The sequence below is a fragment of the Camelus ferus genome, chromosome 14 (genome assembly GCF_009834535.1).
Source record: "Camelus ferus isolate YT-003-E chromosome 14, BCGSAC_Cfer_1.0, whole genome shotgun sequence".
Taxonomy (NCBI): Eukaryota; Metazoa; Chordata; class Mammalia; order Artiodactyla; family Camelidae; genus Camelus; species Camelus ferus.
In genome coordinates, this window is record NC_045709.1 from 8,002,240 (window position 1) to 8,014,914 (window position 12,675).

The window sequence follows — 12,675 nt, forward strand, 5'->3', positions numbered from 1 at the left end:
TATTATCTGAAAAGTCTATTGTCAATATTAGTCACCACATAAAAAGAGAAACATGATCCTTATTTATCACATTAATATCATGAGCTCACTGATTTGTAGGCCTTTCTAATAAATCAGTCCTTCTACTTTCTAAATTATTAGGGTTATACTTTAATGTTTTAATTCTTAATAGTGCTTATATTATAATACTAGGTTAATTAAAATCTCTCTATAAGATTCTTCTCTGTGAAGCAGAGTTATAAGCAAAGGTAGAATGTACAGGATCTTATTTTAAGGACTTTAGTCTCTGAGGTCCCAAAGAGACTTCCTTTTAAAGCAATTTAACATATAAAATAGTCCAAAGCAGAAACTATGAAGGCACAATTCTGCCACAATCCAGGGGAATTAACTGCCATGCTGTGGAATTGGTTCTATCAGAACTGATAGCATCAAAATAGAGTCAGTGGGGATTTAATGGACTCTGCTGTAAGAGTAAACTCATAATCTGTCCAGGGCTGCACTAACATCTTTAGTGCACCAAGTTATTTTAGCTAATAGAAGTTCTATGGAAGTCAAAATTCTTTAAAAATAATATTTTTGTCTCATCTGCGGTGATGTGAGTATGTTGATGTAAGCCATTGATGTCAAATAAAAGGGACGGTGATTCACAAAAGTCATTCCAAACTCCTCCCCAAATTAAGACCAAGCAGAGGTAAATAATTACCATACAAGTCAGAGAGAAAATGGAACTTTGGGGGCTACAGTCCCTTTTATAGTTCAAGGAGACAAGGCTTAGTGATCACCAGGATAACTAGTTTTGTGGTACTCAATCCATGGCCCTGGAGACATGAGCAGCTCTACAGAGCATCCTGGGCAATAGCTTAGAGAAAAATGAAGGTCCCCACATGAAATACTGTCATACGTACATTTAAATGAGGTGATAGATGTGAAAGGTATTTTTAAAATAGGCAGTCTTGGCAGATGGTTGAGATTTCATTATTATCAGACTCCATAAATTCTCTTCTGGGACTACATCCTATGAGTTTGAGTCTCTATGGAATCACCTATATATGGAGAAGTTTACTTTCTGTTCTCATAAAATAAGCCCTTCAAGGTTGTGTTGTTTGTTTTGTGGAAAACTAAAAACAAGTGATGCTTTTCTTTCATTTTAAACTTTTGTGGCTGGGGAAGAAATGCCTGGATAACAAAGGGCTTTTAGCAAAATTTCCATGTTTAAAATTCTCCATGTATTACTCTGCGCCAGGATAAACGAAGACATGAAGAGGTTATTGGGCTCGATAAATTTACCTTACATCTCAAATTGTTTTGTTCGAAGGCAGGGAATACAAGAGTCTGTAATCTAAATGAACCTACTGATAAGCTAAAAGACGAAGATAGTAGAAAAGAAAATAAGAATTTTTGCTCCATTTTAAAAAGGGTAAGTGAATGAGACTGACATTTCAATTTTGACAAACATTGCTACAGAGATGATTAAAGAGATTAATCTCTGTCATGTTTGTATGCCTTCAAAAGCAATATAAAAAAGGGTAGATTCATCAGATAGCTCATCTTTGGGCTAGGGTTGTTATTTAAGTTGCATTCAGAGAGAAACATCGCTTGGAATCCTACGTTGGTGAGAGGTGGTGTTCCAGTGACATTTGAGTTGTTACTTTTAAAGTGACTATGACACCTCCTTGCTGATGTGGCCAAAGGAATTTGTGTTATATATTCTTGTGGATCTTTAAATGAAATTCATGGTCTGAAGCCTGAGTTTCTAAATCCTAAAGTCTGTGTGTATGAAAAACAGCTTTTAGTCCAGTGTCTAGGTTTGCGTAAACTACAAGCCTGTACGTTGACTTTAGATCCACGTTGTTTCACTGCAGCAGTGAGAATGGCCCGCACAGGCAGACCCTCTCAGACTTTGGCTCATGAAGAAAGAGGTTGGGGGCTGGGCAGATAGTGGAAGTGACCCTGCTTAGATGCAACAAGCCACAGCGTGGACTGCTTGTTTGACCTCCTCTTCCTCCCTTTCCTTCTATCCCTCACCTTCTGGCCGTCTTCCTTTTGCCCATTATGTTCAGTTCATTAGCACCTCCACCAGAGGAACAATTGCAGAGAGGAGGGGAAAGTGTAGTCATATAAATCAATTTTGCTACTTGTCAGCAGCTATTGCACACGGGTTATGAGAGATGAAGGTGAAAATTATTGACAGAGGAGGGAGGATTCTGAATAGCTGTAGAGTTCACTTGTCCAGTGTATCTGTATTAATTGGGAACTGAAGATGGGAGCCTTGTTCATTTGCAATTGGTATTTTTATCTATGAGCAGAGAATTTAGTGATTTGTAAGCCTTCTCTGTAAATGGAGAGAAGGGGAAGGGAACGGTAGGAGAAAAAAAATGTTTCTAAATGCTCTGAATTCTTAGTATTCATTTAAATTATTTCCTTTGGTCTCTTTCATGAAATTGATCGCAGACTGTTTATTTGAGGATAATTTCCCATCATTTGCTGGGCATGTAGTCATACCATCGCACATTAATCTCTGGTTCTTTGGGTTTATTTTCCCCTGAGACATATCCTTATTTTCTTCACGGTGACTTGAAGGTCAGCTCCAGATTCTTCTCCCTGATAATTTCCCACAGTTCTACAGTAAGTGGCAGAGGCACTTTTTGGGTTTTAGAGACAATGAGCAGAATAAGAACTAGTGAGTAAAAATTACGTGGGTAGAATATGGACCTCATGCAAAGAGCAATCTTGTCATACCTAGAGCCACTCAGCAATGCAACAGGAGTGATGCTGACCAGATCTAAAGAGAAGTTGTGTGGTCATTTGCTAAGGATGCTGTAGAGGTGATTAACGAGCATGACAAGGATTGAGCCACAAGAAAACCCATCATTTCGAACTTTGAGATCCTGTTAGCCTAAATTTATGGCTTAGTGCAATTAGCCTATCACTGCATTTTATTTTCCTCAAATAACACAGCTTTGATATGCTCATATTCAACTTAAAGCTGTTCTTCCGAACTGTCATGTCCTCCCTTACCCACCCACCCATTCAAATCATTTCTGTCCTTTAAGGATCAGTTAAAGCTTCAATTCTTTAGCCTTTTCTCAGCTCAGTGATCTCTCTTTTCCCTGATTAGTATAATATTCACTGAGTGCATTTCTTACTTCAGCAGTTAATTATACACCAATACTTGTATTGTTATATACATGTGCAAATCTTATTTCCTCCACAAAACTGACACCCTGAAAGACTTGGACATTACTGAGCTGAGTAAATACGAGGGTTTTTGTTAATAATTAAAATTAATTTCCCTTATATTGGCTAGGAATGAATAACGAGCTTTTTGGTGAAGTTTCTCTTTGTCATTGGTGAGTCCTCTAAAATGTACTATCACATCAACTACCAAACAATCTTTATAGGGTGATTGTTTCTTTGACAAAGTTTATTATGTGAATATCTTTCTAGAGCCGGCCTTTAGAAATGCTTAACTGTTTCTTTAGCATCATAAGCCCCAAGAATCTCTGTTCCTGATCTTTTGTAAATGTCACTTAAGGGCGAAATAAAATAATGACACAAGCAGCTTCTTAACAGATAGCATATGAGAGTGCAGGACTACAAAAGTTTAACAGTCAAACTAGAAAAATGAATTTCATAAAGCTTTAATAATGGAACAGTTTTCTTTGACTCCCAAATACTTTAGTTTTATCATAGTTACAAAAAATGAAAAAAGATTAACCCTTTCTTATAAAAGATATTTTAACCCTGTTCGCCTTTCTAGGACTGTTTCTTTTGCACACAATTAACGGAAGACCACTTGTAGCTGCTCTTTATGAAGGTACATATATAGGAACAGTCATCCCTACAGTAGGTACCAGGATGTAAAATTTGGTGAAGAACCCCAACATCCTTTGCCAAAATTGTGTTGTGAGCTATAGCAAGTGATCATGTAAGAAGAGATCAAAATAAGACAACATCCTTTGCTTATATTATAATGCATGTCCTGTAATTTTTTAAATTAAAATTTTATTCTATTGTGGTAAAAAAATCACTTAACATGAGATCTATCCTCTTAACAAATGTTGTAGTGTACAATATGTTATTGTTGACCATAGGTACAGTGTTGTACAGTAGATCTCTTGTACTTGAAATTCTTGATATTTTTGATGCAGGGAAACAGATGTGGGGCGTGAGGAGGGCTGTGTCCCAGGTCTCGATTGAGCCCCTGGGACGTGCCCTGCCAAGTGTGGGTCCTTGGCTTCGCGCAGGAAAGAGTTAAAGAGCGAGCCACAGTTGAGTGAAGGTAGATTTATTCAGAGAGATACATTGAAAGGCAAGAGAAAGGCCACGAGGTGTGGGGGTTGGGCGCTCAGATTAAAAGTAGGTACACACTCCACAGAGTGCGGGCCCTCTCTGAAGAGGGAGAGAGAGGGCCGGCTGCAGGGCGCTGTGTTGCTGGTTTTTGTGGGCTTGGTGGCTTCATATGCTAATAAGTGGAAGGACCAGTCTAAGTAGCCTGGGGAAGGGGCTAGGATTCAAAGGAAGTTGGTCATTTCCCACTCTTTGACCTTTTGTAGCTAGCCTTGGTACTGCCATGGCGCCTGTGGGTGTGTTATTCACCATGTTAATATATTACAATGGGAGATAATGAAGCTCAAGATCTACTAGAAGTTAAATCTCTCATCATCCTGAGCCTCAAGGCCTACTGGGGGTTGAATCTTTCACCGTTTTGATGTTAATTGCTGTAGCATTCCTTGAATGGCTGTGCCCTGCCCCCCCTTCCTGTCTCATTTTGATCTCTTCAAGTAGATAACTACTCCTCACACTTTGGCTAAACTTTCACCTCCTCCAAGTGACCCATTTCACTGTAATATTTCAATTTGCCTCCTCTGCTCACCCCACCCCATCCCATGTGCTTCCTTCACAAGATTTTTTTAAAATTCTGTTAATTTGTTGTGAGTAAAAGCCAATTCATTAGAAATTGGTCACAATGCACAATCTTACTACACAGCAGCCCTTAATGAGTAGCTTGTGCTGATGTGTTTATGCCCAAAAGTGAATTTTTACATATAGCTATGTCACGTATGCTCACATGCTGAGATTCATTAGAAATTTGTGATTCTTTGTAATTCCCTATTTATATTCCTCGTTCGCTGTTCTATCTGCTTATGATACATCAGGATCAATCAACCAACTATTTGTCACATTGTCTTATAGGGAGGCAAAAGTCAACAGAACTCAACATATTATTCAGACTGTCACACTGACTTGGGCTCTGACAACCACCACACTGAACATGCAAAAAGCAGCCATGTGGACCACAACAAGGAGAAGAAAACCTTTTCTGATCACTCTCCCACCTTTAAATTAATGCATTTTATTTTTTAGAATTTTTCGATTTACAGAAAAGCAGAAGGTACACAGACTTTCCATGTACCCTATCTCTCCGCTCCCCACCTGCCCACACCCTACCCACAGTTTCCTCTGTTATTAACATCCTGCATCAGTGTTGTGTATGTGTTGTAAAGAACCAATGTGATAATCACATTAGATTACTATGCCTTATAGTTGTATGAGTTTTGACAAAGGCATAGTGTCATATATTACATGAATAGTTTCACTGTCTTATGATCCTCTGAGCTTCCCTATTCATCCCTCCTGGCCCTAAACCCCTGGCTACCACTTAGCTCTTTAGCTTTGCCTTCTCTGGAATGTCATATATTTGGGATCATACAGTATGTAGCATTTTCAGACAGACATCTTTCACTTAGCAATATGCATTTGAGATTCCTCCATGTGTCTCTGTGGCTTCAGAGCTCATTTGTTTTTATTATAGTCTATGGACGTACTGCAGTTTGCTTATCCTTTCGCCCATTGAAGGATGTCTTGGTTGCTTCCAATTGGACACCATTATAAATCTATTATAAACATTCATATACACCTTTTTATGGGGATATATGTTTTCAACTCAATACCTAGAAGCACAATTGCTGTATCTAAGATTATGCTTACCTTTATAAGAAACTGCCAAGCCATCTTGGTGACTGTACAATTTTGCAGTCCCACGAGCAGTGAGTGAAATTTCCTGTTGTTCCACATCCTTACCAGCATTTGGTGTTATCACTCTTGTATTTTAGTCATTCTAATAGGTGTGTAGTGGTATCTCATTATTATTTTAATTTGCAATTCCCTAATGACATATGATGACATATGATGTTGAGTATCTTTTCAGATGCTTATTTCCCTCCTGTATATCTTCTTTGGCGTGTGGTCTGTTCAGATAACTTGTCCATTTTTAAACAGATTATTTGATTTTCTTCTTCTTGAGTTTTAAGTATTCTTTGTATACTTTTGATACAGGTCCTTTATCAGATATGTGTTTTGTTAATATTGTCTCTCAGTTTATGTTTTTTGTCTTCACTCTCTGAACAGTGCCTTTAACGGAGCAGAAATTTTTAAACTTGATGAAGTTCAACTTACCAATTTTATTATTTCATGGATCATGCTTTTGGTGTTGTATCTAAAAAGTCGTTGGCAAACTCAAGATAACCTAGATTTTCTCCTATGCTATCTTACAGATGTTTTATAGTTTTGCCTGTGCTTCATCTTGAGTTATTTTTTATAAATTAAAAGAATATTTTTTTCTTTTGGCATTTGGACTTCCAGCTGTTTCAGCACCATTTGTTGGAAAGACTAACCTTTCTGCATTGAATTAGCTTTGCTCCTTTGTCAAAGATCAGTTGATTACATTTGCATGGGTTTATTTTAGGGTCCTCTGTTCTGTTCCATTGATACGGCTGTCTGTTCTTTCACCATGGACTTTCGGCATACAAGACCATACTGTCCTGATTGCTGGGGTTTTATGGTAAGTGTTCAAGTCCGATAGTGTCAGTCCTCTGACTTTGCTTCTCTTTAATATTGTGTTGGGTTTTAGGGGTTTTGCCCTTCATATAAACTTTAGAATTAGTTTGTCAGTATCCACCAAATAACTTGCTTAGATTATGATTGAGACTGTGTTGAATATATAGATCAATTTGGATAAAACTGACATCTTAAAATTATTGAATTTCCTATCCACAAATATGGAATAACTCTTTACTTATTTGGATCTTTGATTTCTATTATCAGTATTTAGAGATTTGCCATATTGACTTTCTTTTTTTTACGTATTTTGTTAGATTTATACCAAAGTGTTTTTTTCTGGTACTAATGTAAATGGTGTTGTGTTTTTAATTTCAAATTTGAATTGTTCTTTGCTGGTTTATAGGAAAGAAATTGTGTTTTGTCTATTAATCTTGTGTCCTGCAAAGTTGCTGTAATTATTATTAGTTCCAGGATTTTTTGGTCAGTTTTTCAGATATTTTACATAGACAATCATTTAATCTGCAAACAAAGGCAATTTTATTTCTTGATTTCCAAGCTGTGTACCTTTTATTTTCTTATCACATCTGGCTGCATTAGTTAGCATTTCTGGTATAATGTTGAAAAGTGCCATTTTCTTGTTTGCCATTTTAAGATCTAGTATCTCATCGTTAAATAATGATGGCAGCTATTTTTATAGATATTCTTTATCAAATTGAGGAAGTTCTCTTCTATTCTTAGTTTGCTGAGAGTTTTATCCTGAAGCTGTGTTGTCAAATGCCTTTTCTGCATCTATTAATAACATTATATGGTTGTTTTTCTTTAGCCTGTTTTTTTCTCAACATTTTTTAATTGAGTTATAGTCATTTTACAATGTTGTGTCAAATTCCAGCATAGAGCACAATTTTTCAGTTATACACGAACATACATATATTCATTGTCACATTTTTTTTGCTGTGAGCTACCACAAGATCCTGTATATATTTCCCTATGCTATACAGTATAATCTTGTTTATCTATTCTACATATGCCTGTCAGTATCTACAAATTTTGAACTCCCAGTCTATCCCTTCCCACCCTCCTCCCCCTTGGCAACCACAAGTTTGTATTCTGTGTCTATGAGTCTGTTTCTGTTTTGTATTTATGTTCTTTTTTTTTTTTTTTAGATTCCACGTAAAAGCGATCTCATATGGTATTTTTCTTTCTTTTTCTGGCTTATTTCACTTAGAATGACATTCTCCAGGGACATCCATGTTGCTGCAAATGGCGTTATGTTGTCGGTTTTTGTGGCTGAATAGTATTACATTGTATAAATATACCACTTCTTCTTTATCCAGTCATCTGTTGATGGACAATTAGGCTGTTTCCATGTCTTAGCTATTGTAAATAGTGCTGCTGTGAACACTGGGGTGCAGGGGTCATTCTGAAGTAGGGATCCTTCTGGATATATGCCCAGGAGCGAGATTCCTGGGTCATATGGTAAGTCTATTCCTAGTCTTTTGAGGAATCTCCATACTGTTTTCCACAGTGGCTGCACCAAACTGCATTCCCACCAGCAGTGAAGGAGGGTTCCCTTTTCTTCACAGCCTCTCCAGCATTTGTCATTTGTGGACTTTTGAATGATTCTTTAGCCTGTTGATGTGATGGTTTGTGTTAACTGATTTTCAATTGTTGAACCAGCATTGCATACCTGGAATAAATCCTACTTGGTCATGATGACTAATTCTTTTTATACCTATTTTTGGATTCAATTTACTGATTTTTCTTGAGGATTTTTACATCTGTGTTCATGATGGATATTGGTCTGTAATTTTCCTTTCTTGTAATGGCCTTATCTGATATTGGTGTTTGGGTAATGCTGGCCTCATAAAATGAGTTAGGAAATGTTTTCTCTGCTTTAATTTTCTGAAAGAGATTGTAGACAGTGTGTATTATTTCTTATTTAAATGTGTGTTAGAATTCACGGTGAAAGTTTCTGGTCGTGGTGCTTTCTGTTTTGACAGATTATTAATTACTGATTCACTATCTTTAATAGAGGCTTCTGTAGATTATTATTCTTTCCATCTAACACTGCTAGGTTGTGTCTTTTATGGAATAGGTCTGTCTCACCTAAATTATCAAATTTGTGGGCATAGAGTTGCTCATAATTTCCATTTATTATCTTCTTAATGTCCATAGGATCAGTAGCAGTCGTATCTCTTTCATTTCAGACATTAGTAATTTGTGTCTGCTCTCTTTTTTACTTGGCTGTCTTCCTGAGAATGTGTCAATTCTACTGGTCTTTTCAAAGAACCAGCTTTTGGTTTCATTGATTTTCTCTATCATTTTCTTGTTTTCAAGTTCCACTGATTTTTATTCTAATTATTATTGTTTCTTTTCTTCTGAATAATTTGGATTTAATCTGCTTTTATTTTTCTTGTTTCCTAAGGTAGGCAGCTATTATTGTTGAATTTAAAATTTCTTCATTTTTAATACAAGCATTCGTTGCTGTAAATTTCCCCTTAACCAGCATTTTTGCTGCATCCCACACGTTTTGACAAGTTGTATTTTCATTTAGTTCAAAATATTTTTATATTTCTGTATTTCATTCTTTTACATTAACTTTTGTGTTATTTAGAAATGTATTGTCCAATCTCCAAATATTTTGGAATTTTCCAGCTTTTTTCTGTTGTTGATTTCTGTCTTAATTCCATTGTGCTCTAAGAATCTGTGTTGCATAATTTTTATTCATTTAAGTTTGTTAAGGTGTGCTACATGGCCCAGAATGTGGTCTGTCTTGGTGAATATTTCTTGTACACTTGGGCAGAATGTGTGTTCTGCTGTTGTTTTCATGAAGTAGTCCGTAAAGACCAAAGAGAGCCAGTTAATTGATGTTGCTGTATTCAACTCAACTGTATTCTTACTTATTTTGTGCCTTCCAGATTTGTCAATTACTGATAGACAGCTGTTGAAATCTTCATCTATATTAGTGGATGTGTCTGTTTATCCTTCCAGTTTTATTAGTTTTGCCTCATGTATTTTGACACTCTGTTCTTAGGAGATACACATTAAGCATTGTTATGTATTCTTGGAAATTTGATGCCTTTATTATTATGCATTGACCGTTTGTATTTCTGATAGTTTCCCTTACTTTGAAGTCTGCTTTGTCTGAAATTAATATAGCTACTCCAGCTTTCTTTGGAGAAGTATTAAGGTGGTATAGTTCTCTCCATTTCTTTACTTTTAATCTGTCTATATCTTTGTATTTAAAGTGGACTTCTTGAAGACAGCATGTAGTTGGATCTTGGTTTTTTGTTTTTTTAAATTTTTCTCCTCTGACAGTCGTTGTCTTTTAATTGGTATATTTAGACCATTCACATTTAAAGTGATTATTAATATAACTGGATTAATAGATACCATATGTGTAACTGTTTTCTGTTGATTGTCCTTGTTCTTAGTTTTTTCGTTTGTTTCCTTTCAATTTTTCCTGCCTTCTCTAGTTCTAATTGAACATTTTATGTAATTCCATTGTCCCTCCTTACTTCACATATCAATTATACCTCTTTATAATGCTAGTTTTAGTGCTTGGTGTAGAATTCACTCCACTATGTCTTTAACTCATAATCAGAATCTTAAATGTAAGAGCTAAAACTATAAAACTCCTAGAATAAAACATAGGGATAAATGTTCATAATTTTGTATTTGGCAGTGATTTCTTTGATATGACATCAAAAGCATAAATAACAAAAGAAAAAATAGGTAAATTGAACTCATCAAAATTAAAAACTTCTGTGAATCAAAGGATGCTATCAACAAAGTAAAAAGACAACCCACAGAATGAGGGAAAATATCTGCTAGTATGTCTGATAAAGGCCTAGTATCTGTAACGTGTAAGTTCTTATAGCTTAACAACAAAGAGACAAACACCCCTATTAAAAATGGCAAAAGACATGAAAAGAAATACTAAAAAACTGGCCTTTGAGCAATTACAGAGCACATTCTTCAAGAACATACATAAAAAATTATAAAAATTTATCATGTCTTAGTAATCCTGCACTAGCGAGCCTAGCACATTTAGAAAACAAGGTACAATGGCCCTGCCCCTCACCCCCATCTATGCTTTTGCTCTCTGCAGTTTCAGTTACCTGTGCTCAAAGTTAGTCTGAGGATATTAAATGGAAAATCCTAGAAATAAGTAATTCAATGAGTTTTAAATTGTGTGCTGTTCTGAGTAGCCTGATGAAATCTCAAGCCTTCCTGCTCTGTTCCCCTGGGACATGAGTCATCCCTTTGTCCAGTGTGTCCCACCCGTTAGTCACGTAGTAGCCATCTCAGTTATCAGGTCGACTGTTGGGGTATCATAGTGCTTGTGTTCCAGGAACCCTTATTTTACTTAATAATGGCTCCAAAGTGCAAGAATAGTGATGCTGGCAATTTGAATATTCTCTCACTGTGCCTATTTCATCAATTAAACTTTATCAAGGTATGTATATATAGGGGAAAAAAAACATACTGTATATAGAGGTCAGTATTATCCATGGTTTCAAGCATCCACTGGGGGTCTTGGAACATATCCTCTGTGGATAAGGCAGCACTGCTTTATAGGCAAATTCTCTCTTCCATACTGACCTCCCTTGTAATTACTTCCCAGTGTCTTTTCTAAGCTCTGGAATTCAATTATCCGAAAACCATGCCCTTAAATCAGAATCTCCATACTCTGAATTTAGTTGAGAGAGATAATGGGTTTAATTGCAAGGTTTTTAGCAAGATAAAAACTCCTTAGCCATCACTCAGCATGAACATCTTAAATATTGTAATAGGATTGTCTTCACAGAACCCAAAAGGCCATAGTGCTATTAATCACCTAAACCCCTATTTGGTGCGGGACCTTTATATTTTCCTCTAAGGAATCAGTGAATCAAAACAAATGGAATTTCTGCAGTATGTTCTAAATTACCTTAGACTATCTTATCCTAAAACCAAGCAAGGATAATTATAATAATGTTAATTCTAGCAGCAGCTACTAATCATGTAACAGCTTAAGCACTTGCTAGATGCCTGATGTTTTTGCAAGTGATAATAATAATATTTGTCTATAGTTATGAAGTTCCTAACAATATTCTAAGTGCTTTATATGTATTATATCATGTCATCCTGAAAAACCTTATAAGGTATATATTATGGGTTTTCCCATTTCTACAGAAGAGGGAAATAGAAGCTCAGAAAAATTTAAGAAACTTACCCAATGTTCCAAAACAAAAAAGTGGCATCATGGTGATTTAAACTAAGATCTCTGAGTTGAGTCCAAGCTGTTAACCCTATCACACCTATTCTTCCTGCTACTATATCTTCACTGCCTTGTACATAATAATTACTCAATATATATTCATTGACTGTCTTAATGAATGTATAATTGACCAACAAAGTTTCTAATTACTCTGCTACCATGTTGATGATAATAAAGTGAAGCCGTGAGAGCAAATTGTAGCTTCCAGGTAAGTTCTTTACCCATTTGCTCTCATGTGCACAGCTACCAGCGCTGATCTACTTCTGGCTCATAAGTAGTCTGATTCTATACCCCAAAGAATCAATGAGGAAGATATTTACTTTTAACCCTAAAACTTTAAAAGTATTTCAACAACCTTTATTCAATCGTTTTGTGGACATCTGGAAGAGGCAGTATTTAAATAATTTGGCATGTACGTCACACTTATTGTACATATGCAGTTTGAAATAAGTGTCTTGTATTCTTTAGAAAGAGGTTATTTTTATAAACCCAACACACCTCGGCTATATCTCAATTGCATATTGAAATAATGGAGTGAGAGAATCTTAAATTAACACATTTGAGTTTAT